Genomic DNA, 24,804 nt, shown 5'->3' with positions numbered 1-24,804 from the left:
TAAACATTAATATTTTAAAAAACTGAAACGTATATACAAATATTTTTATTCATCCCACCTGCTACAACACTCTCTTTACTGGATCTTTCGATCTTTAAGTACAAATCTAGCGTGTTGAAGCCTATCACGAGAACTTACCTCTGAATCCAAGAATGCAACTATGAAAGCGAGAATGGCTCGCGGGTGGACATATTAAGCTCTTGGCTACGATTTAAATGATACATTTTTAGAATATTTTTCACATGCACTTCTAAATATGATAATCCTTTCAAAAGGCAGGATATTACCAGAGGTGGTATTATGAATAGAGAATGCTACTCTGCTTATCTTCGTTACTCAGAAAGGACTTGAGGTAAAATTCCATGTCTGAGTAATGAAGTCTTCGCAGGAAAGCATAAAAAAAACCGCGCGCTCCATGACCAGACGGAAAAGGGAATTGATAATCAAAGAAACGTGCGAACACAATACTTGAGGCTAATCATCCAAGAAAAAGAAGAGCTCATTCAATAATAATAAGCACTGCCTCCAATAAGGACGCATTACTCCGGCACGACCGGTCGTACTTTGCCTTTTCCTGACATATGACGACATTTACGCTATCATTTGAAATATATATCTGACATCGCTGTAAAATAGGATAGTTTGGCATTAAGTTATTAGGAAAAAAAAATATTCCTCATTAAGCGATTTTCTCTTGAATATAAAATGAAAAAAAGTTGCAGCCCATTTTTCGAGAGTTAGTGACGTCATTGAAGTACTGGCTCATTGTGTCGTTAAGAGAGCCCCGTCCTAGAATGAATCGCTCGTTATAAGGCTAATGATAACGAACCTTGTGAAACGGATATGCGAGGCCGAGGTGTGGCGAAGAAGTGGTGACTCGCTTCGCAAGAGTCAGTGAAGTCATGAACTTATCGCCGAAAGGGGTGAGGCTAGCGATTTTTCGTCGTGAACATCTCTAGAGGTATTCGACGGATCCACACAACTACAGCATGCGCAAATAGTTATCGCCAATCACTATGGCTCCTATATCGGCATTTTCTAAAAATTGTTTACACAGATAAAATATGCTTCAATGGAGACAATAGAAATAAATTTTAAAATTTGAATTGGGAGCTCAAAATCCATAGGATATAGCCATTTTTGCTACTAATTTGGGTCAAAGAAATACATATTTGATTTTGGCCAGCTTTTTCCGCTATGAGACCGCTGTGCGATATGGCCATGGTGCCCCGAAAGCCAAGCTTTTAGAAAATCTCGATATTGAAGTCATAGTGATTGGCGATTACTAGCTGTGTAGACGCGTCGCCACCGAAACTCTTAGAGTAAACTCTTCTCCCCTGAGTACAGAGCGAAACTCACACGTAGATACGTGATCGTAGGGCGTGAGCGGCGACAAATGAGCGTTGGCGCCCGCAGACGAGAGCAGAGGATTCACTGGAGGTGGAAACGCGAGGATTCATCGGAGCACTTCCCACGGCCGCGTGCTATTCATGAGGTTCCACCGCCTCCGTCGAAGAAGGCCGCACACAATGGGAGGAAACAGGGCCCTCTCCGCTACTTCGATCTCAAGGCGGGAGTAAGTGGATTCATCAGAGAGGCAATGGAAGCACCCTGGGGAACCAAGGACGATCCCCAAACAATATACTCTGACGCAGATCCGAGTTGCACAACAGTCAGGGAAGAAGAGGAGGAGGATGAAACCAAATATTCCGTTACACAATTCGTGAATCACTCCTTCTCCGCGTGGGCCACAAGGATGGAAATTTCTCCAGAAGGTTGACCAATAAATCACGCAGAGCATTCTAGGAAAATCGTAGCTTTTTCATTGCTGTTTCATGAAGGGAACTCTTGTTCTTAGGCACATCTGCTATCGCTGTTTTTTTATTTTACAACCCAACGATTCAACGGTCAGCCAATACTTTCTTTGAAATCTCAAAATGAATATCTATGATAAGAAAACTTTTAAAAAATAACTTAAATCCTTTTTCTTATTCTTTATTCATTTATATTTCACTAGTATGATCCGGTAAACTTCTTACCACCTAATGATCGATGAAGTGTTTATTTACATCATTTATGAATCTAGAGCGGCGAAACTGATTTTAATGAGTTTTGCTCTGTTATAATAAAATAAGGAAATTAGATTTAAGTAGAGAGAAAAATAGATTTATGTGAACGCAGAGTTGCAACGATTTGATTATGAATTACGAAGTTTAAGTCATCCACATCTTCTTTCTTAGCCACCGAAATTGCTCGCTCACTAAATCAGTTTTGATTTTTGTGGTTATCAATCACGTTTGGAAACTCTTTGTGGATGAGCTCATCACTCGATGTAACGAAATTGCTAAATTTCCTTGGTAAAGAAATCAAGCTGCTCGATTCGTCGACAGGAATGTGGCCATTACTGATAATCAACAATCATGGTACTATTTTAGTAGTACCATGTCAACAATTGCTTGGAGATTTGTTTACACACTCCATGGTAACGTATTTTTTGACAACTCAACTCGAGCTGGGCTTAGCTCGAATTAGAAAATATTGATGTCTTTGATATGTTTTAACAATTAAAATTTTTGTAATATTGTTACGAAGCTTAAGTCAATTAAATTTGTAAAAACAGAACAATACATCAATTTTTCACCAACTTGACAACTTTTGTAGTGTTACCACCTCCAATAAAAATAGCCCTATTATCAGGATTTTTTTTCGCGATCCTTTACGATATTTCGATGTTTATACTGTTATCCGCGGCTGAGACGAATCCAACGAACCAAATATCATTGAAATCGGTGCAGAATTTCTCGTGTTATAATGGTGAAATTAACACGATTTTCGACTTCGTTTTATATGTATAATGATTTAAAAATTTGACTGTCCGTATTTACTCAGCTGCGATCCCATCCTTAAAGAGATCCCGACAAGATTAAAATTATTTGGACCTAAGTGTGACTTCACGCAAATAATCATAGTAAAATAGGAATTCATACTAAATGATTCACTATTTCGACGATTCAATGACTAAATAATCTGAGTATTTAACGTTGAATATTATCACGGCAAATATCGCCTCGTAAAAAGATGCAATCCATCAGAGATTATTATTCAAGTTATATTATATTTGGTGATGTTGGTAGTTATCATTGTTAATCACAAATATTTTCGACTTAAACCGAATTCATAAAATATATAACTATCAACTTCAACATGTCCCTGAGAGTACCATCATATCAATTACACATGTAAATCATACCTTTGGTTTGCGCAGAGCCGCAGTAAGTGAAATTCTTAGGACAAATATTGTGTCCTGTCTCATTACATGTATTTACTTAAGATTTATTCGTAGATAACATTGATAGTAATTAATTTTTAAGCCGTAAAAGAGAAATATACAATTAAACACATATTAGAAAAACCTAAACTTTATCATGGGCACTATTTGACCCGTAATTTTGATTAGAAATACGAAACTACTGTTTTGAGTAGAAGCTTCCTAACACTCATTACATTGTTTTTTTTAACCAAAATTTGTATTTTTATAATTCCTTTCCACCTTATAGGCGAGGCTCACACTAAAATACTAGCCAAAAACTTGAGCTTTCACCTTGAAAATTTGAATATCACCAAAAGGCCGATGTTTTTGCCATTTGAGAGGGGTAGCTCTGAGGCCCATTTGGAGAATCATTAAAACGATCCAATGACGCCATGCAGCCATCGACGGAGATCAAACACTATAAGAGATTTCCCAAGGGAAGAAGCATCGAAATACACGGGCCCTAATGGATGTCTAAAATTTCGACAGCCGAGAAAATTATAGGGAATGAAAAAGCACGTGAGCATACATGTGCGAAAGGCCGATTACGCGCGAGGCACGGAAAACCATCGAATATACGATAACAACAGCAGATGCCCTTTACCTCCGCAGCAAATTCGAGTTGTTTCTTTTATTTTCATCCAATTTTCCTCATCTCACGAATACGTAGTGAAGGTACATCAAAATGCTGTGCGCCATAAAAACTGCTGTCCGTACACGCAAAGATGCATTTTCAGACTAACATCCATGGAGATTTTCCTTAGCACATGAAACACCAGCAACTGAGCATGAATGTAAATACAAAAATGGCGAACCATAAATTGTAGAACAGAACAAAAAGAACATCCATTGTCGTATTCGGTCGCGGCAAAGCCTTACAATACTGACATGCCAGCTATCCTGAAATGTTTTCTCTGCCTCAAAATCCCATTGTCCTTTTCAATAAGATGGTAAACGATTCATCTACATAATGTCCTCTGAGACACCTCTAGGGTGTTTGGCAGGAGCTGGCAGATTTAAAAAACTCTCAAACAAGGCAATGGTAATAAATTTTGTCAAAACTGCTCCGAGTAAGTCGCACGTTGTCCAATGTCTATTTGACCCCTGTGCAAATTCATTAATATTCTGTACTCCATTGAAAATATAATGCATGAGTCCATTTATGGCCTCCCTCGTAACAATTGGCTCTCATGAATTCTCTGACTGTATGACTGTGACTGTATTCTGAGCCCGCATATCCACCAATGGATTGTGAAACTTAGCTAGGAATAGCAGTAAGTAAGGAAACCGCGAAAAAAAGGTAAAAGCTAAGATGCAAATCACAGATCCTCTATAACCATACTTTCAACAGTATACCAAGCAATAAATGTTGAAGTAACAACTAAATTGACTGAAATGTTTCTAAAAAGCCACGATAACACTTTTTTGAGATTATAAATATATTCACCCGCTGTTCTACGAAGTGTCTACCGATAAATGTAGGATTTCATGGAGTAAAAAGGAATTACTCTAGCAGTATCCACTCCCTTTATGGAATTCCCTCTTCGACTCACAATAAGGCCTCCTCACTTTCTTTCTATCTATAAATCCTATTCTCTTCCTTACTCTTCTTCGTTTACCTAACACAATCCCGCTGACAAGGTTTTTAACATTCTCCCTCCGTTCAGTATTCACTCCAACCAAACCTACGGTCAAATAGCAATAGTACTCTTAAATTAATAAAAAGTCTCCAATTTCCATTATTTTACACAAATTTAGAGGAGAGAAAACACTAAATTTTTAGCAGGGACAAAAATGTCTCATCTGTGCGCTAGTGGGTATATGTGGGGACTCGCTTAGCTCGCTGGGGGGGCTCTGCCCCCCCTAGGCCCCCCCGAAAAAGGCCTTCGGCCTGTTATGCTCACTGTGGGAGGTCTTACACTTTTTGTTTGCTACTTGTTACTTAAGGATCGTTTACTTTTAAGCTGGCTAACTTAGGTATAAGCAATATTTCCACTTTCACGTAAAACGAGCGCATGGTACGTAGGCTACAATGTGAATGTAAATATTTATAAAGAGAAACGTTTTTCTGAGGGGCTAAAATAGTAAAATAAATTTCTACGAGTTTCTCTAACTTATTCAATTCAAATACAAAAAAAAATGAGACCACGTTCCACTGTAACACCCGATGCATACGTAATATCATAACATAACGACTTTACGAATTACAATGAAAAACACGTTTATTAATTATTTTCCACAAAACAACCAAATTCTTGATATACGAATAAGATGTAACAGCTGTTCCCCTTCGTAAGCGAATTACGTTGGGACTGAATATCAATATCTAGAAACAAATGCGCCTTAGCATGAATTGGGGCTAGTATAACGAATTTTATCGAAATATTATTTATCGTGATCGTGAATGATTTCACTTCAGAAATGCCTCTATTTAAAGTTTTAATGAATCGGGATACACAAATATCTCAGCTTTAATATCCAAAACGCAATGCGCAATAACTCTGGTGAGAACGGAGTGAGTAACGGATCACAGCCTTTGGTGTACAAGACATTGTGAATGTCAAGATTTCGATAATTTTCACAGTTGAATAACTTAGTCACTCAAGGAAACGTGATTAACGCAAGACAAATAATTGAATAAGAAATACCTTTATTTGCACTTATCTTCCATATTGTATTATTCACTGCCTATTCACTCCTGCAGCTCACGGATAACATTGTACATTAAAAAGGAAATTAACGGAAAAAAGAACGTGAACAAAAATAAAAAGTTATCACCATCACAAAACACGAAAATAAAATCATTTTTACCAACCTATATTATGTAAGACTTGTTTAAAAGTCTTTTTACTACAATCGTGTATCGCCAGCAAGATACGAACTATAGTCAGCAGCACGAATCATATTTCTAATATGGCATTTAGAGCACTTGTTAACTTTGAAATTAATAACCACCACACTCTCGATGTAATATACCAAAAACAACAACTAATTTCTTACCTTACATTTCTCCGCTTTTGATTTGAATGCGCTTTGATTTAAACAGATGTTTGTTCTTGCGGAAAGAAGACGCAAAGAAATAGACACTTCAATTATTACTTTCTTAATTTCCTACCTTATATTTATCAGTTTTTCGTTTCATTTCCTTTATCTTCTTTCCCAATTTAGCTCCTCTTGTTTGCATAAACAAATATGTGGTATGATTTTTCGTTTGTATGACTGCCGCGCCGCCATTGGAATTTGGTGGCCATTTTTTGAACTAATCCCTATACTCACTTTTAATTGAATAGACGGATAAATAATTGTAAACTTAGTGTTTTCATAATTTTTCCTGGGGTTTCAGACAATTTTAGAGGGGGTCTTCATTAGACTTTTTGCCGTATCTCGTCTCGTTCACCCCAAACATTTGTATACGTGAATGAATGAATGAGTGGTCGTTAAGGGGCTTCATGTTATATAGATAATTGGGGATAAGTGGGAATAAGTGGGGATATGGGAATTCGTTTTTCCCCCGAACCATAAAGGACTTTAGTAAACGCTATTCCCAACTTCGTTTGAGCACTTCATTTTTTTGAGTAAACGGCTGTTGTCCTAACGCCCCCTGCCACACGCCTTTTAGGCGGCTTGCGGGGTATTATTTAGATGTAGATGTAGTGTTAAAGAAAATATAAAAATATAGTCTTCAAAGCTTCAGTCTCAACTCCTCGGATAAGTTAGGACGAAGAAGAACAAGGTTAGGATATAAGATGAGAAAGTCGACGACCGATAGCACGGTCTGAGAGCGGGTGGACATTAAGATAATTCAGTGGATGCTTGAAGCCCTTGAAGCAGATAAGGAGGGGAATCTGGCTTCTCAACTTTGCCAACTAAGTCCAAAATAATACGTATCTGCGCTCTCCGAGTTTTAATTTTGGAAGGCTCGCACGTGTCACGGTCCAGGAGAGCAGACGCTAGCGCATCCACTCTTTGAGTTTCATCATAGACTGACCCTTCAGAGATTCAAAGAAATTATCAGTACTAATTACCTAGACTCTGCCTGGTTAAAACAGTACGATGAAGGCGGAAATCGTACGTCGAATCAACCTAAACTTTAATGAAGAATCTGAGCTTTTCCCGGTGAATAGCGTGGATGAAAGCTTCTCGGGTTTCCAACCGGGTCAGGGTCTGCATGGTGTAGGCCTAAACCAACCTAATCCAACCAACCTAACCAAATCCAACCTAAACTTTATGAAATCAGTATTAACGATATTCTGATTCTCAACGAAGAAGATCGATACTAGTTATCATCGGGGACATGTCCATTGTGAGGGTAGGTTAAGGATAAAAGGATACCACGGGATATTTTACATTGAAAACCGCAGATGATAATGTATAAAACGGACTGTCACATCATGACACTCAGGCTTGATTAATTAGACTAATTCGTTGCTTAGTTTTTTTACGTTATCTCCCTCGTTTCGGTAGGTGGGGGGCATCTCTTGCTGAAGTATTTCCAACGCTCAGTAAGTAAACTCGGCAGGGGAGACGCAGCTTCGCTCTCTCAGCTGTCCAACTCATCCCACGTCGAAGGGGGGATCCACATTTGCTTATACGGACAGGCTGAAGTGCATCCATATAAGAAAAAAGAAAACTCAAAAGAAATCCCATTCGCAGCCGCACGAGAAGATGGGAGAAAAGGGTTGGAGAGCCTTAAAGAAAAAATAATACCGCAAGTTTTGTGGAGAGAGGGTTGGGTTGGCGGAGGTTAACGACAGGGGGAGCTGAGAGCAGCATCAAAGGGCACCAGAGGCTACTGGGGATGGGTTTTGGAAGCCTACACGGGAGTAAGGTGGGAGCACTTTTCAACTCGAACCCCCCACTCACTGCTTGGAGTGGCCATATCAAGCGGGACGTCTGCCAACTTAAGAACGTTTTCGAAAGCTCCAATAATCTAGTGGCCTTGCATTCATTTGATGATCAAAGGTAATGATCTCGTATTCGTGGTTGAATAATTAAACTTTAATTTCCTACGTAATAATTAAACGTAATTTCCTCGGATTTGTTTCAAACTCGCGCGACGAGTTTCACCTCATAATGATATAATCAAGTGCCACAGAATCACGCTGAACATGATTATGCCACAGCGTGGTGAAACGCGTTGTGTGAATCAGAAATAAATCTGAGGAAACTATAAAGTTTAACTATCCAACCATGAATAAACAATATTTAAACCATGTTGATGGAGACTTTCGCGGGGTGGTGCAGCATGCGTAGCTAGGTTTTCGGGTTGACCTTCGCCTCGTTTCATATTCATGACGACAGTTTCGCCAGCGTTGCAGGTGGCGTCTTCAGGTTCGAAGTGAAGACGCCAGCTGCAACGCCGGCGAAACCGTCGTCATGAATATGAAACGACGCGGAGGTCAACCCGAAAACCTAGCTACGCAATATTTACACAATTTTAAACCTGAAGTAATGCATTTGAGTGATATCGTAAGACAATTTACGAACTAACTCCATCAGAGGGGACATCTTGTGCTCATCGCCGCACTGAACACTTTTGTCATATTCAGTTAAAGTATTCTACCGATTAAGGTAGGTTTCCTTTATAGCTTCAAAAAAAAAGTATTCTGGCAATCTCTCCTCCCTTCATGGAATTCCCTCTTCAATTCACAATAAGGCCTCCTTCCATTAATTTTATTGAAAAATCCTATTCTCTTCCAGAGATGGTATTGCACTTGCGTATCAAAACCGGGTGAGACAGCTCATTATTTCCGACATTGCGAAGTACGGCACGTTTCTTCTTTAGGTACTGATGCTGGTTCCGTTGGGTTGCCTTAAATTTATATTACACACAATATATACTGTATGGAGCTGATGGAACTTCCATGAGAAAGGGACTAATGTAGGAATCGAAAAAAACCAATCTTCGAAGGATTGAATAGATATTCATATTTTCTTGGAAGGAATAGGCTCACGATGGAAAATTAATTTATACCCATGAATGTTAAGCAATCATCAGATAGCTTGGAGAAATTTCGCGTCCACAGCTGTTATGATTAAAGGTAAATAAACTGGGCGTTTACTTAGGTTTACATTAAAATATTATAAATAAATCCGATTTGTACCCCATCCACACTAATCTTCCGTCTTCCATTCACAAAAAGCCTCTTCTTCCTTTTCATTCCATTGATCAGCCCTATTCTCTTTCTCCCTTTTATATACGTGACCAAGAGCGGAATCAGGATTTTTTTCCTGGGGAGGTACAAGATCTGATAGGCAAATGCTCTTCTCATATTTGAGATTAAAAACAACATGCAACAATTACTGTACGGAATATTCTCTTGATTTTAATATGCAAGTTATAACGATGAAATTAAATGATTGAGCCTCTGTATTGCACGAAACAAAACGAACGTAGTGATAAGCGTATTAAAAATCTTAACTTACTTTTTAGCGTCTTGGGGGGGGGGGGGGGGGGGGGGGATACCCAATACATACAGTATATATTGTGTGTGGATACCCTCCAGTGCCCCCCATACCCCATTAATCCGCCTGTGTACGTGATTTCTTTTTGTCTATTAAGATTATTATAGAGTTCACCTTCGAGGAAAGCAATAAAATATATCCATTGAATATTTCTCAGTTAAAAACTTTTGACTCCAGAATTTGCGTTCTCTCTCTAAGGCGAAAAAAAGAAATATTGTGGGATCCTCAAAAAAAGACACATTCGCCTTGAGCATGACATTCTTGCATACAAACATGTCCCACATCTTTGGGTGACATTTATCAAATACGATACATTTTCAGGTATTTGAGGTGGTAAATGCTGAGAATGGTAGGTACTTAAGATAAGCAATGAAATTATAAAAAGACGTAAAATAAATGATAAACAATGTAAAACGTATTAAATCCCAGAAAATTAAAGTTTCAGTGGTACATATTAACATTGAATTGGATACATTTAAGTGGATAGAAAATAGGTACCCATTAAAAATTACTTAGGAAATGAATATTAAAATACTTCAATGGTAAATCAATCTTGTAACCCTATAAAATTACATCAAACCTGCGAATGGCATCAATTTACTTGTGCTCTACTGACGATACGGGATATGTTTCCATGGAGCTCAGAGATGACCTTCGTGGTATTTCTCACTCTTAAGGTATAAAATGTAGAGGCTCAAAAATAGGCGTCAAAAGGAAAGAGATTCGGCAGCCACACATCGTAGGGAAACGAAGCTGCAGTGTGAGATTTAAGAAATTAGAACTCGTGAGAGGGGTTCCTCAGGGAGCATACACTCCACCACTCAGATTTAAAAAAATGATTTTCTTCACGAGATAAAATGCCGATATAAAAATAAGAATTCAAATCAAATTATCAAAGTGCATCAAATCGCAAGAAGCATCTTGAGACATCAAAAGAACCGTAGAAAAAGAGGAAGGGATACTTTTCAAAGAAAAAATAATTCGTCGTGATGGGTCAAAACCAACTCCGTACGATTTCTCTCGGAAGTACCTACTCAAAAATCTCCAAACAGAGGCAAGAAAGTTTTTCTTGAAATTTTTCTGGAAATTGGAAAGAAATCGCTTATTTTTATACGAAAAGGAAGAGTCTAAGTCGTCATTGACAGGAAAATAAGATGAAAAAATGACATTAATACAACGATTTGATCTCCACGTTTATGATAGCAACGATTAATCAACGATTAACAACTGTTGCAGTGGATTCTCAAAATTGACGAGATAAGTTACATTTTCTTGTTATGAACTGCCCCAGTTCATTAAAAGACATATGGGGCAATCTAATTAAAGGAAATAAGAAAATCGATCAGGATCGTGAGTAACGTAAGGGTGAGGCCATAGAAATTGGTTAATTGAGTGGTATTGTAGCTTACTAACTTATGTATTCTTTAATGCATGTTTCTGAATTCTCCTAGTATTTCTAGCAGCATGTTTTCATGCTATAGCTTCATAGCCAGATTGCCTTCACAAGTAGGATATAGGTTAATCCACATGATAGCTAATGTGTCATATGAAGCGTGCATGTTGCATAGCGTATGTTAGTGGCATTAAATTTTAATCCTCTGGTGCATGTTGATGATGGTTCACCCCCTGCCAAACATCTCCGCAAGGGGTTTCGCAAGGGGCATACACTCCACCACTCAAATTTAAAAAAATGCTTTTCTTCACGAGATAAAATGGTGATATGCAAATAAGAATGTAAGTGAAATGTATATGCTGATATGCACGCGGAATTTCACGAAAATTGCTTGTGCTACAAAAATTTAAGCAAATGGCTAGTGATATAGAGCAACGACCACGGTGAGGAAATGAGATCGTCTTGAGCGAGATCCATGAGTGAAGGAGGAAGTGATGCGATTGAGATATGGAAGTGCGAAGGCGATTTTTGAGAACAACCCCTGGTGGCCGAAAGAAGAAGATACCGCCGGAAGCAGCTGACGAGAGTCTGTTTTCCGGCCGCTTTGACTTCGCTTCGCTCGGAGTCTCCTCTCGACATCTCGCGCAATGCTGGCGTTCATTAGGTGACCGGGATGACAGGTATTCAAACGCGAATGCTGGAGTTGATCAATGGAATGAATCCTTGTGTATACCCGCATTTCAATAAATACTTACAATTACATCCCGATCCCGAAGTTTATTAACACTGAAATACGTTGGAATCTCCAAGCACTACACAGAACAAGAAACATCGCACGCAGTCACGCGCATGGGTGCAATGCTATACACCAAGGCTTGGTGGTATAACTCGAAGCATGCCTTCCCGACAATCGGGACATCCGGATTCGAATCCCGGCTTAGCCAAATAATTTTTTCATGGAGAATTTCATTCTTGGTGTATATGTGAGAATCGTCGTCCCAGCTGGCGGCAGGATAAATTCCTCACCTGCTAAGCCAATGGTCGCAAGTCGAGTCCCGCCTGGGTAGGTGGTCCCTAACCAGAGCATGGATGTTTCCGTAGGGCACTCTAAATGGTACTTAATTTTTAATCCCGCTCTGAAGACCGTTACGTACTGGTATGGTATTTAGAGGAGGCGACCGACAGCTGAGGTCATTTACGCCATGAGACATGGGGTAGGTGAGGAAGGGTGGAGAGAAACCCGGCGTCGGCATTAGCCTGCTCTTTACGAAAGGCACCAAGGGGACCACGGCTTAACGTTCCATCCGACGGACGGAGTGTTGCGCTTGAAATGTCCTCCACATATCACTCAAGCAGGGATTGGGCAGTCTCTGAAAATTCTCTATCTCCGCCGGGATATGAACCCGAGCCCACCGGGTGGGAAGCCAACACTCTAGCCACCACACCAACCCGATTTCCCCGTTACGTACTGCTTGCGGGCAAGTAAATCAGTAAGTAATACGGAATTTAGGCTATTAAGAAAACTCAAAGTTTCAACATTTTACGGGCCTTTTTATAATATTGGTTCTAATCCGGTCAAATAAAAACATCAGAAATATTTTTTATCGATCGGCAAACTTTATTGGCAAAATTCTACATCAGTATTTTTTCGAAAGTTTCCTTCAGCATTTTTCACGAAATCATCACATACAAGAGAAAACATAGAGGGGGTAATTGGGTTATTATTTCTTAATATGTGACGGATTATGCTAACTAAGCACACAATTTATAGATAGACTTCTAGAGACTAAGAAAATGAAATAAATTTAATGTTGTCTTGATGCTTACCTGAGTCCATAAAATAATAATATCTCTACAAAGTTACTTTAGGACGCAAACTAATTTGGTGAAAGCCGTACCGCTCAGAAAAATAAGAATTAAAGAAAAAATGCATCTTTTTAATTCTTTCCGTTAATTAATTCGGCATGGAGCTTCGAAATGAAAGACGGCTCAAAGGCTTCAGGAGCCTTGAAAAGATTTCTATCTCGTCAGTATCTCTGCCGGGATTTCTGCCCTTGGAAGAACCGCGCGCCCTCTCTGAAGCACACAAAAATCTCCGTGACTCCACGGCGGGCAAGGGTAAACAAGGCGATACGGGGCCACTTGGGCTCTCATGCTCAAAGGATAACGCAGAAAGCTCCCGGCTAATGAAATCATCACGGACTCAAGATGGAGAGGAGAAGATGGAGCGAAGGAAGGGGAGATGTGAACGAAAATTCCCCAAAATAGTCTTAAAATAGATGCATATCCATGAAGTCTCGATGTCCTAGAGGCAGGAAAATTTCTCACATCTAATACAGGGTACGGCGACTTAACTTTCTGTTTTCAAAACTTGACAAAACCCACTTTATTAAGCGTAAATATTTTATTTTGTTTTTGCAATATGGGCACATATCCAAGCAAAATGATATCACTCATTTTGCTGTCCACTGGTTTTATTAACAATAAAACGAGTTTCGACGCTTATCGTCATTATAAGATCAAATAAAGATGTGTTATGTCTAATAAAAGATTTTAATATCCCGGTGAATACTAATGATGAATTCTTCTCGGGTTCTCAGCCAGGTTAATTCTGTCGTATAAGCCGACGTTTCGATAGACAACTTGTTACCAATCTTCATTGAGTGTGAAATTGGAGTTTCAAAGAATAACACGGCCTTAAAGATGGGAGAAAAGTCGACTCCCGAAACGTCGGCTTATATGAAAGAAATACCTGGCTGAGAACCCGAGAAGAATTCATCAACACGTGTTATGTCTATTTGACCTGATGATGACGCTTAGCACTGAAAAGTGTTGTTATTTTATTAATAAACCAGTGGGCAGTACAATAAGTTTTGTAATTTTATTCAGCATGCTGTTCCACCATATCTCGCCAAACACCGTTGAACTAACATATCTAAGGTTTTGTTTTACACCGTTTTGAAGATCAAATCAGGTAGGTGACGTCCTCCATTCTCCATACTCTGAGTGAGTCGATTTCTGGCGTTTTGCCCTGACTCTTACCAGCATAGCAGGGGTTAGGGGCGGCGGCAACATAATTTTCTTCTTAGAAATACGCGCCATTCAGTCCGTTGACATCGTAGCGGAGCGCTAGTGGTCTCGTTCAAGGTGCGTTACTACATAAATATTGCATACAGAATTCTCCACTGCCGCGACTCCATCGATTCCCGCCAATCGCCGCAAATAGTGGGCTCCAGTCGCGAGAATACTAGTCAATTCACGTATTAGCCCGCAAGAGATACGTTACGCGGTGAATTTAATCGTTTATTTATGGTCTTATGTTCGCAGATAGTTCACATGAGCTTAATTCATGTTTAGCAATGGACGATTAAATTCGCCGCTTATCGTATCCCTTGCCGGCTAATGCGTATACTGACTAGTATCATAGCGACTGGAGCGCCACTAATTACGGTGACCGGCGGAAATTATAGGAGTCGCGGGAGTGGAGAAGAGTGGGGCCTCCTGTAGTATTATAAACTCTATGCGTGACTATTAAGCTTTGTTCCCACAAAGATTATTCATCATAATGCGTGGGAACAGTGAGAAGCGTGCGTTTGCCGTTGAGCCCTTTTTTTCGAGCTGATGCTATGTGATCGCAACCCAGCGTGTACTTCGGAATCGCCATAATTTAACGAATGATGCATAAAAATAGAATGAGATTTATTGATTAGAAGGAAGGTTTTCGCAGTGATGGCTTTATCCCTGCATTGTTCTCGGGTTGTCTTCAGCGTCTGTTGGACCATCTCATGCTTTGAAGGGTATATGTGAAATGTATAGTAGGTTTATGAGTAAGTCTATTCGTGTTTACGTAAAACAACTTAGTTCCTCTGAAGAATACTTTGATTTTTATGGAACGGATTCAGAAAAACTTTGTAAAAAATGTTTAGATGAATTTGCTTCCGGGTCGGATTCGCCCGTTCCGGATCGTAACATGGTTGTACAGTTGGTTTATATTAATTTTAAGGCTGAGTTTACGAAATTCCTTTCAAGGGATTAGACTTTGCAAGGAATATAAATAAAATAATGCACCTAATGCGTTCATGGTTTCGCATTATAGTTCGATCGATAATTCTCGATATTCTAAAAAATTTAACGGTAAATTTGTTATTTTACCTGGTTGTAAACAATATCTAAAATTATATACACTGTCTTCCCCCACATTCTATTGATGCGTTAAATATTTCCAATTTTCTTAAGGTGTCTGTACGTTACAAAGTGTCTTATATTATGCGAAAGTATTCGATGGATTACGTATCTAGCTCTTCAGTGACCATGACATAAACCATAATGGCCTGCGTAAATGCATAAAATCAAGTGATGAAATTATCGCTCATCCATGCAGCAAAAAAGGCATAGACTCCTCAGTACCTTGAGAAAAGAAGGCTCATGAATGAAACCTCTTACGTTAGCAGCGATATCAAATCATTTTTGCCGCATTTCAGGGCTTAGACAACGTTGGCAATTTTCCATACAGTTGCTTCCATTACTGATGTACAATACTACAAGTATTAACATTTCATATCCATGGGAGCAAAGTACCGTTACAAGGGCTCTAAAAACTATATAAGCCAGTAATTGAAACTATAAGTATAGATGGATGGTAAAAGATGTCAATTATGAAGAATACGGCAGCAGTTAGAACAATTATTATATCAAACGATGTTTTCACGCTGAAGGAGTAGGCAAGAGTTAAGACAAAAATCAACTTCAAAGAAAATTAGTGGATTGTATTGTAAGCGCCAATTAAATGCACAAGTTGACTCGGCAAAGGTTCATGAGCGTCTGCAACAATCTGCTATACCTTGTCACCACCAAAAACAGACAAACAAAACACAACCGAAAATTTTACTCCATTCAATGGCAGTTAAAGGAGCGTAATGCATAATAACGTAATCGTGGCGCCAACATTTAACAATCGCTAAATGAATTGGACACTTGAGTACTTCCTTGAAAAAATGGGATTTTACCTATTTTGTCATTCAAATTACGTTCACATATTCATTCATAGCTTTAAGAACTTCATATTATACTATGCCTCAATATATTAACAAACAGATGAGTATATTTCAGGGTTCCGTCAACATCCCTCCGATATATACACCAGCGTTTAGCGCTAAAGTTCTCATAAAAATTCCAAGCTAACTCAATTCAAGCTGACCTTGCACACGCTAATGCTTGGCTGACTGTTTTCTCACTTTTTTCCAGAGACGCAAAAAGTTTTCCGTCCCTCTTCAGTCTAAAATCTCTTGAATTCATTCGCGCCGTTTCTATTGATGGAACACCGAATCACGGAGAAAATAGGTTGGTCACGCAGACATTAAACTTTATCTCGCCAATTTTGGCCCAATGCTCGGAAAGTAGTTTTGTTCAAACTCAACTCATTTAAGAAGCTAATTATTTTCAAGGCCAACGGAGAAAGGAAGCGGAAAGCTAAAAAATAAACGTAAACACACAATGTAGCATAGGAAAACGATTATGATAACCTATTTTCAGGCGATTTTACAACTTCGCCCATTGGGTTTGTCGAAGCGAAGAAAATCAATAGTCCGTGTCTTGGAGACCATTAAAGAGGGAAGAATGGAGTCAGAGCTAAAAATACTTCAGTAAAATTCCACGAAAAGTATGTGACTGTTTGAAAAATTGGTTTCGATGGGAAAAATCTTAATCACGACGGTAAGGACAAATTAAAGTAGATTATTTACTTTCTATAAATATTGATACATGATAGCTTTCGCAATACACACGCAGTCGATAAATCGCAAATTTAATATTACTCCTTACACAAAATGCTAACAATTGCAATCACCTCGAAAACATCTTTAATCAACTGCAAATGCAGAAGGAATATTTAACTTTTCAAACCGAGGGCTCACTAGAATAGGTGAAGGCATGGGCGTACTCAGCGGGGGGCAGGTACGCCCCCTGGAAGCAAAGGTGACGAACTTTGAACAAAATTTCTTTAAATCCAAAAATAGTCATATTCTTATAAAATATGTAATTAAAATAAAAATATTTTTTCGACAAATGATTTTAAAAACTAATAAAGCGGAGATATAATTTTCTTGAAATTTTGGTTTACTTAACCTTTGATGTGTAACAACTTGAGCGAGTACGGTTTATCCCCTTCTAGTTTTGATTCTGGGTCCGCCTTGGGGTGAGCGTTAAACTCACAGCATTATACGCGAGAGGATGACAAAATTCACACATTTACGGCAGGGTGGGACCTCAAGAAGTGATTTTGTTTAGGAGTATGCAAACATAGGATCAGAAGCTGGAACCATTTGCTTCGTAGCTAAAACCTGAACTTTTTTCAACAACTATCAGAACTGATAACGACCATTGGATAAAATGAAATATGGATAGCGACAACTGAACGTGACAACTTTAGTTCCTTTTCCGCCAGTTAAAATAACGAGCATTTTAATTCAAATCAATGCACAGAGTGCATGCGTACCCGCCATTTTGAAGAAAAACAACTCGTCTGCGCAATGACCCACGTTCAGTTGAAACTCGGTTGCCATGACACCGTCAACGAAACAAAGGCTGCATGCGAGAGATTGATAACTTGTTCTTCTTATATGCCAGCAGCATATGTTTCTTTCTTCCGACCGGCTTTCGCGCCATTAAAAGCAATTAATCCCTCCAAGGTCTAGCATTTACTGACACGCTCGGAAACAAACGATCATTCAGAGGATGGGTCGATTTTACCATCGCAGCTAAACAATGGACAATCTAAAAGCGCAGAAATCGTATGCAAGCCAATTTTTCCCGTTTTTCAAGGTTTCTTTTGTTTCACCAAATATCCAACTGAAACATAAATGTTAGCACACTCATCACAGACATATTAAAACTTTCAAATTTAAACCTTTAACTAATTTGAAAAGCCTCCTATACCATCCATTAAATTGTTACAAACGAAGTAGAATTAGCGGTCTAGGAATATTTTACTAATATGAGAGTTCAAGCGGAAAAGGATATTTCCAATGGACTGATACAAGCCATAAGATGTAAGGAGAGATGAAAAATATCAAAGAAGCAACGTAAACCACATATTTTCATCATTTATTATACATCCGAAGGAAACCGATCGCTGGGCAAAAAATCTGATATCATTAAAGATAGTATATGAATATCATTTTAACTTGAAATTCAAAGAGGAAGCTATAAAAAGGAGGATATAAAACTCATTCTGATATCATACTTGAATACAGCTATAGAAAAGCAAAGATTTGGAGATAAATAAGACATGGTTGTGCACTTGCCCTCGTTATTTTAATTCCTACGAATGAGGAAATCATCAATGAAACAAAATAGAAATCTTAAATATAAATTAATTTCAGGGTTAAAAAGTAAGCTCTTGGAGTGTCCTAGAAGCGGAAAAAGTCTACCTTCTTCACTGCCAATCGTGCCTTCAAGTGTTTACTTGCGCAACTATATCGTTTACCCAGGTATTAGTGAAATAAGATTGGATGTTTTCCCGGCGAATTATGTGGCTTAACTTTTCTCAGGATTCCCACTGGGTTAAAAACTCCATTTCTGCTCCGTTTCTGCTCAAACGTTTCTTGCTCCGACTCTGGGCTCATCCTCAGGGCTTCTTAGCGTCGTTTTGTTTATTTTTTGGTTGCCATGTCTCGTCGTAACAATTAATTTACGCCAAATCAATTGTAACAATCGGACATAGCAACCAAAAAACAAATAAAACGACATTCAGCAGCCCTGAGGATGAACCCCGAGTCGGAGCTCGAAACGTCTGCAGAAATACAGTTTTAACCCGGTGGGACTCCCGAGAAAATTTTTCCCCGCATCTCATTTGCCCGTTTCCTTCGCATGTCGAAATTTTCCTCATTCACTGCGTATTGCCTCACTTCCTCCAGCATCCACAAAATAACCACCGAAGCGAAACCTGACCTCCATTAGGAAAAGCCTGAGATGCGTTTTCAACTACCTAATGACGACCCGTATTACAGCGTACACTTCGGGTAATTGATAGTTACCTACTGGTTAGGCAAAGTACACACTTAAGTCAAGGAGCAAGTAGAGGTCAAGTAGAGGGGAAGTTTCCCGCCATAACAACAACATCCGTTCCGCTGAAAGGGATCGAGGAAGTCACTTATGCTGATGGTCTAACTCCTAATGGATCCGAGGAAAAAGCTCTTGGAAGACGGCTTTAACAGAGAAGGACATGATGCGGATCGAGGAACATCGGCGTCGTAAACTCTGGGCTCACAAATTTTAAAAACTCATCGGGCTAAAGCAGTGAATAGGGTAGTTTCCTTCATCAAAGAAAACGAAATGCAATGATTGCGATTCTTTACCTACCATTAGTGTATTCATAATATACTAATTATTTGGTTTTAGAAATCCCAGTTTAGGCGAATGGCAACGGTCAATTTTAACCTCATTTGAAAAAGGCCAGATTGGCGCCAATGCGATTCCGCTCCACGTGACGTCACAGGGACCTAGATTCTATACGAGTAGATAGGAGTTTTACATTGTCTGAGATTACCAATGCATGCATGAGGCACAGAGCTCAGGGAAACATCTCTTTATAATCACACATTAAAAATACCTAAGTTCGGAAAGTTTCCTATGTTTGATAGGGGAATAATAATCCTTATTTAAGCCAAGCGCTACCAGCTAGCAGGGTACTCAGCTATCTGCTAGCAGCCTGCGTCGTATCAGCGCTCAAGCCTCCCCCCAACGTCACCTCACAAGGCGGGAGGGGGAACCAGAAATGCGTCACACGGACTTTTTCCCATCATTCCTACTTAGCCGTCGCGTTATCGCGCGCTTGAAATTTTTCACTTTTCGTTTTATCGCGAAAAATAGATATCGTCATTTAAAAATCTAAAAGTGTGTAATTCGTACACCAGGAGTAATAATCTTTCGATTTTGGCAGCAAAAAAATAATAGGAAACCACCCTATTTGCACGCGTAATTTATAACTATTAAATAACCAAGTAACCACCCGTAGTTCAGGTTTTGATGAGAGAACTTAAAAAATTATCCGCCGAAGTATGTACTTGAAATCGTATATTTCCTCCATCCTCTCCACTGCTGAAAGTGGAAAATCCCGGAGAAAAATACCTATACTTGTGGATTTCAACCGTAGCTGCTGATTATCATTCTCAAAAAGGCCTAAACTTCTACCGATCCGCATAGTTTGGTATTTTGAAGGATGCTTCATAAAATTAATTTAATCTTCGCAGCACTGGATTTACAGCAACTGAAAATTAAAGGGCTTCCACCAAGATTGTTTTGCTCTGTTAGAAATGATTTTACGTCTACATTACGTTTCAGTTGACCTTAAAAAATGCACTGGAGTTATTTTACAGAAAAATCATTATTGTCAAACGTCTGCAATGAATTAGCAATTATTCGAGAACTTTATTTGATTTAGGCTATATTATTAAATTATAGCTCAATAAATGAATTTATTGGTGCATATTAATTTATTTGCCTAATTATATCATATATATCTGTTAGAACTATAAAGGTAAATAAGCTCATTTTGTCAACATAGTTATTTCCAGAATTTTGGTGGAATAAATCAGCTACTCAAATGCCAATCGAGCATTCTAATCAGTTCTACATAAGTGTACTCCACAATTACTACAGCATAGCTCGGAAGTGACGAGCAGAAATGAGAAAATAATAAAACAAGCAATTCAGCCACGGCTTTACTTTCGCTTTTTCACCTTGACAGAGGAATTCTACGAAGAAGAAGACAAAGGAGGCAGAGATACCGTTAATTCAATTTCGCTGCCACACGCTCCGGCAGAACAGGCTCCAAAGGAAACACCTTCGCCTTTCAGCCAATCAGCAAACCCTTAAATCTTCCAAAAAAATCCCAAGGGAATAGAAGACCCGGACAGGGTCGGCCAAGGACCCTGGAAAGAGACCCTTATCGGCATCCTAGCCACACGCGTGACAGCTCACAATATGTTTCCTACCCCACTCCACCTTTCTGGGATGTCATATTTCAATTTTCTAATTTCCAAGGAAACCACCAAAGACACGTGAAAAAGATCATCTCAGCAAAGGGCGATTGAATCTCTTTTAGCCAAAAATTCCATCGGTCATCTCCAAGAAAAAAGAGCGAATTGGAGGGAGAAGTGATAACTACTGTCAGAAAAAATTTTCCACCGCACCTGCAATAGCTTAAATCTTCTCAAATGTGCATGTCAGAGCATTTTTTGAAAATTCTTAGGACAACGCTTCGTTGCCTATTTCATTTCATTTAAGTATTCTACCGATTAAGGTAGGTTTCCATGGAGTACTTAAGAAGTACTCTGGAGGTCTCCTCTCTCTACACGTACTTCCTTCCTCAACTCACAATGAAGCCTACTCCTTTTCATTCTATCCAAAAATTCCTATTATTCCTTCCGGCAAGGAATTCTTTCGATTAGAACTAGAAATGGGAAAAGAATTGAGATAAGTGTTTGTCAGTGTTATAGGACTTAGGAGGAGGGAAGGGACAGTTCAAGTCAGGGGAGACTGCCAAGGAAGATTTTTTAAATACTCCATGGAAAAACCCACCGTAATCGGTAAAACACTTCAATAAACAAACAGATGGGATCGAAAAGTTTCCTCACGAGTTCGTTTTCCCGAGAATCTTCACTGAAGTCGCGAGCCAATGAAGCGACGAAATAATACTGACCGCGTCGTCTCTTTACCCTCGACTGAAAGAGGAAAATATCTTGGGCCCAGAGGGGCGTTATGTAATTTACGCGATGGGGCCCCAGGGGCGGGGAAGGTGGGCCTTGGGACCCTCGGTAGGGGTCTCTTACAAGGGACCCAGCGGGAGAGGCGGTAGCAACAACATGGTAGAGGATAATGGGTGCTCAAGAAAGGAGATCAGGAGTAAAAAATAAGAATGACGAAGAGCGCTTAGGTGGACTTTGATAGCGATGAACGCATTCCCCAGGACGTTATACCCTGGTACAGGACAGACTGCCCAAAAGGCAGTAGCGCATTCCTCACTCTCAAAGGACTCGTCGTAGCGTCAGAGTGGCTTGAAGCCATTTATTCCCAAGCAGGCCGGAGCTATTTGCTTCAACATCGACAGTAACTACACGGCAGTCTACGTGGGGTTATGACGATTTCCATCACGTCTCGGGAAAATGTCGGACCAGCAGCCATTTCGGAAGAAAGGAGTTTCAAAGAAAATATGTTTTAACAATTGTTGCTACATGCTCACAGACAAATACTAACTTTAAAATAACCTTTGCAAAAGCACTGAAAAGTAATATTTCGAAACGGGATCAATGCTGTAAATATGCCTAAAAACTACCAATGCTATGTAGGCAGCATTGCAAATAAACTTTTACTAGCTTGACTTGATTTTTATTTACCAGGTTGTATACTAACAACCCAACTTTTTTTTACGGAAGTAGGCTTGCGAGATTCCAAACAGCAGAGGTAAATGATGAAGGCTACATTTTCCGGGTGTCACCGCGTCCTATTTGTGGCAGAGAAACTGTTGTCTCTGTCACAACGACGACGGGGAAAAACCCGATAAAAGTAGCCTTCAGTATCGTCGTGCCACGGAAGTCTTCGCATCAACAGAGGTAAATGATAATGGACGTATTAAATACCTATAATTTCGACACCAAATTAATAAAAACCCCATATCTCTGTGTCATTTTCAAGAGGACAACACTTTGCTGTGGCTACAGCATGACAATTTTTCGAAAAATTGTGCGTTTGCACTCATCGTGTTAACGGAGATCCAGCTGTAGGTGCTATATTTACATTCACGCTTGACTTTTCATTTCCCAAACGCTTTCATGGGCACATTTAATAAAATACGCTGAGAGTAAGAGAATTACATAGACTCGTCGACATTTTGCATCAATCTAAAGTTGGAATGAATATAACGCGAGAAAAGGAACTAATTTTGTATCTGCTACAAGCATGAAATAATGTATGCTCATCGTAGTCTTAAGGACAGCAGCTTATAATTTTAATTCAACAGTAGACAGCTCAACTACGTGGAATTTATACGAGGGGGAAATGATTTAAACTTTGTAATATTCCACAGAATATTTAAGCCGTAAGACCTGGCACGTGTCCCGCGAGAGTATATTTTCATTATTATCTAAACTTCCAGAATTAGACAACGCTAATAAAAATGGTGATGCTGACTTAGACATGTAACGACTGGCGTTGCATCACGAAGTCAGAATCACCGTTTATCATTATCATGATAATTAATGTCACGGAAAAACGTCAAATTGATTTTAGAGAGTGATGAATGATTTTTCAGGAAAAAATCATCATTTCAAGCAACGGTGAAGGGTAAAGGCAAATAAATTGAATGAATAAAAAGCATTATTTATCAATACACCTCACGAAAAAATACCAGATCCATATGCTGAGTTTAAGTACTTGAAATAATGTAAAACAAAAAAAATGAACCACTCAACCAAACCAAAATATCAAAGAGCGATAATAATGCAATTAAATGCATATTGATATTTCTGAAACCAGTCACGTAGTTGTAAACCTTCAGTTGAATATTACAAAGCTTAAATAATTCCTCACATGACCATAATTCATGAATAACTTATTTTTTCTTAAGGCAGTAATAAATCGGGTTAGACTATCCGGAGAATCACCGATTCGTTTAAAAGGCTTGAAGATTAGATCTAGCGACAAATTCAGTGGAAAGCTCTCCCCCTGTCGTACACAATAGATGTGGACAAGGGTAACGTTTAGCGGCAGAAAAATAAAAAGATGAGAGTAAGCTTATAGTATAGTAGGATCGGAAGCAGGGTATGGAAGGAAGGAATGTGTTGGTGAAGATGAGGCTTTCAGTCGGCCGGGAGGTGGAGATGCTCGGTGGTTGTGGGTAGGTGGGCTTGGAACAGGTGCAGCCAGGAGAGTGTTGTTGTGTTGTCTAGGGCCAGGTGCGTGCGAGAGTGCGCGGCGAACGAGTGGGACGATGGGAGGGGAAGATGGCCGCAGGGCGCATCCTACGGCAGCTAAAAAAAAGGAAATAGAGAAGAAGAGGAAGATGGATAGGGAGACGATTTGGGCTGGTTTCGTTCTGTGACTGGCCAACAGCCTTCGTTCCACCGGGCTTTAACTATGATGGATCGCAAAGGCGTGGGTAATACAGGTTAAAAACTCATTACGAGAGTGAATGTTGGGTAATTAGACTTCCACTTGATAATTTAAAATGCTATCTATTTATAACTAGCGACACGTCGAAGGAACAGTTATTATGTCACATTAGTGGGAAAATACGTAAATAAAGCATATTGAGCTCTATGGCCTCTATAGATTAACAGTTGAAGAAAAGGGGAAAACTGTCATTGGAGACCGTTTTCTTCATTTGTTAAGGGAAAATAGGTGCATATTCTCGAGAGGCAAATCATTTTTAATCTGTGTTTGTTTGTGTAATTTTTGCATGTTCTAGCTTCATTGGCAAATCGCCTTCACAAGTAGTTGGCAATGTATGCCTTTCTATAAATGTGGAAGTATATTTTGGATCAGAACGCCATAGAAAATAGAGGTTAAAAACTCATTATGAGCGTGAACGTTAAGTGATTAGACTTCCACGCGATGGCTTTATATGCTATTTATTTATAAC

The 24,804-nt window shown here is 39.2% G+C and overlaps 1 protein-coding gene across 1 annotated transcript in view; it reads right to left on the bottom strand.

The window, feature by feature from the left end:
• The window catches only part of LOC124164527, a 258,207-nt gene that overhangs the window by 105,879 nt on the left and 127,524 nt on the right, over positions 1-24,804 (bottom strand). The window lies entirely within an intron of this gene.

Source organism: Ischnura elegans, chromosome 8 (genome assembly GCF_921293095.1).
Source record: "Ischnura elegans chromosome 8, ioIscEleg1.1, whole genome shotgun sequence".
Classification (NCBI taxonomy): Eukaryota; Metazoa; Arthropoda; class Insecta; order Odonata; family Coenagrionidae; genus Ischnura; species Ischnura elegans.
Note: the sequence above shows the minus strand (reverse complement) of the source record. Positions and strands in the feature narration are given on the sequence as shown.